We start from the raw sequence: 2,548 nt of genomic DNA on the forward strand, positions 1-2,548 counted from the left end.
ACAGCTGTTAAATTTGTTTAAAAGCGAAAACAAATATTTATTTTTCTGTGCCTAATAAGCGTTATACATGGTATGTACCTTTATAAACAATCACAAAAAATCCGGGGCCTTTTCTCCGTCGTAAAAAATGATCACAGGAAAACGTATGGTTTTACCAAGTATTACACGTAGCAACGTTGAACGTCACGACGTATCGAACGTACTAGGACTTAGAACTACTATATAAACGACTGCAAACGTAACGTAAGGCATACGCTTATTAACTACGTTATCTGTATTGATAGCTGTTTGTTTATTGTGTTTGTATTTTATTTTGATTTGTACAAAAATCCACAACTATGAATTCCAAACTTGTGATTGCCTTCGCAGTTCTATGCTTCGCTGCTTACAGTAAGTGTTTATTTTTTCGTTCTCAATGATTAAAGATGCACTCTTACTTATACTCCCAAAAAGGATTTACCACAATTAATAATATTGTTTTAATACTCCAACAAAAAAAACAAAAACTACAAAAACAATGGTTCTTATGAAGGATATTGAGGTTAATTTAAAATAGATGTGCATAAAATACAGTATTTCTACCTTATGAGACTATAGTAGATCACGGAAAATCTTTAAGCATTCACCAATCATTTAATATTTTTGCGCTTTTTGCAATTAAATACACGGTTACAATCGTGTTATCAGTAATACTAGTAAATATTTCCCATAAATGCATTATTTAGTAAGAAGTTCAAGGTATATCAGTCAAAATTGATGTTTGTTATACATGTGTATGTATTGATTTTGAATAAGAGTGTCACTTTTAATACAGAGCTTATTCATACTTTATCATTTTGTATAAATTGTGAATGTATTAACCTTATTTTTAAATGGCATTTTAAACATCTTAAAGGGACCATACACCAGATTGGCACCAACAATGTATTTGAGTACAATTCTGTATTCTTTATAAAATATTCAAGTATTTATTTGCTCTAGAATAAGTTTTCTTTAGAATATTGACAAAATATTTTATCAACACATTTCAGAAAATATGTTTTCAAAAAGCATAAAACATGCAAGATTTTGAGGAATATTATGCTTTTATATGGTTAAATGAGTTGAGATTGAGATTTAATTAGAGAATTTTCGTGATATTGGGGCCTGGATAGGTCTGTTTATTGGATAATTCTCAAGTGAAAATTACAAGTTTTTCTTCTCTCTCTCTCTCCATAGTCTATGGCCAGCACGTGCACTGCACCACCGACGCCGACTGCACAGGGGCATGTGACACAGTGGGACAACAGGCTGAGTGCTACGAGAATGAATGTCATTGTCACCCGTACGTAAACTGCACAATCGACGCCCACTGCGAAGAAGTTGTGTGTGACACAATTGGACACCAGGCTCTGTGCCACGAGAATGAATGTCATTGTCACATAGATGCTGAGGAGTGTGAGCAAGATTGGCAATGCGCTCATTGTGGAGCAAATTCCACGTGCGACGCACACTTCTGTCACGGGATCGACTGTATTCACACGTAAACGTTGGATAAGACCAGGAGGAACAACGCTTTTATCGAGGTTTGTATGATTTATGCATATTAAACGGATGTATTAGTAATATAATCATCATGCTTTGGTGTTTTAATACGTACCAATGTTTTGACCATACAGTGATGGTAATTCAAATTAAGTTTTAATTAACATAACATTAATGTGTTTGTTCTCAATTCAATAGAATTAAATTCAGTGACTTATTGAATAGGAGATATCAAGCATAGCAGAAAACGCAAATTATTTTACAATTTAAAGGCCACGATCTGCGTCAGTTTTCTATTCTTTGGTGTTATAAATACTGCCACATACTGACGATAACTGTTTACTTTAAACTGATGTTGTTGGGCGAACCAGAGTACCCGGAGAAAACCCTCTTGTCTGATTTGTTGACAACAACCCAAACTCACATACGTCTATGCCGGGAATTGAACCCTGTCGAGAAGCGAGTGCGCTAACCACTGCGCTAGCCGCACAACCTGCTACAGTTTGCTTCAGATCTTATCATTAGACCACTTTTATACTGATGAGATTTTTTAATAACCGTCATGTTTTTATTTTGCTTTCAGATGACGGAATGGGCTGCCATTTTCTGATCTGTTATTAATGTTTGTTGAATAAAAAACCTAATCCAAAAACTTAGCATTGTTGTTAAATAAAGGAGGAAACTTCATATGGTTTTGAACAATCAATTATAAGAGTTGCTTCATCAAAGGCGCTCTGCGCAGATATGTGCGACCGAAAAAGTAGCCGATAGTATCATATGGAAATTTAAAGGGACTCGCTCATGCTTTTGAAAAAATGCATGTTTTTGTAAAATGGACTTTTTTGTATGACGAAATAAAGTGTGGCAAATCATAAGGAGCATGAAAACTAAGATACCAAAAGCTGGAACTCTCAGCAAATGTTGATATTTGCTCAAATATCGTCTGTGAAGACCTCAATTTTCATTAGCGTTAATAACGGCTTTGAACGATTCGTTTTTGCGTGATTGGTTGATTGACATTATC

General features: G+C 34.7%; 1 long non-coding RNA gene across 1 annotated transcript; it reads left to right on the top strand.

Annotated features, from left to right (window-relative positions):
- The first annotated feature begins 243 nt into the window (after positions 1–243).
- Positions 244–2,180, top strand: LOC128215814 (uncharacterized). The gene is made up of 3 exons (XR_008258063.1): positions 244–390; positions 1,219–1,565; positions 2,108–2,180. It is a non-coding gene; the product is annotated as an uncharacterized LOC128215814 (long non-coding RNA).
- The last annotated feature ends 368 nt before the right edge of the window (positions 2,181–2,548 follow it).

Source organism: Mya arenaria, chromosome 14 (assembly GCF_026914265.1).
Source record: "Mya arenaria isolate MELC-2E11 chromosome 14, ASM2691426v1".
NCBI lineage: Eukaryota > Metazoa > Mollusca > Bivalvia > Myida > Myidae > Mya > Mya arenaria.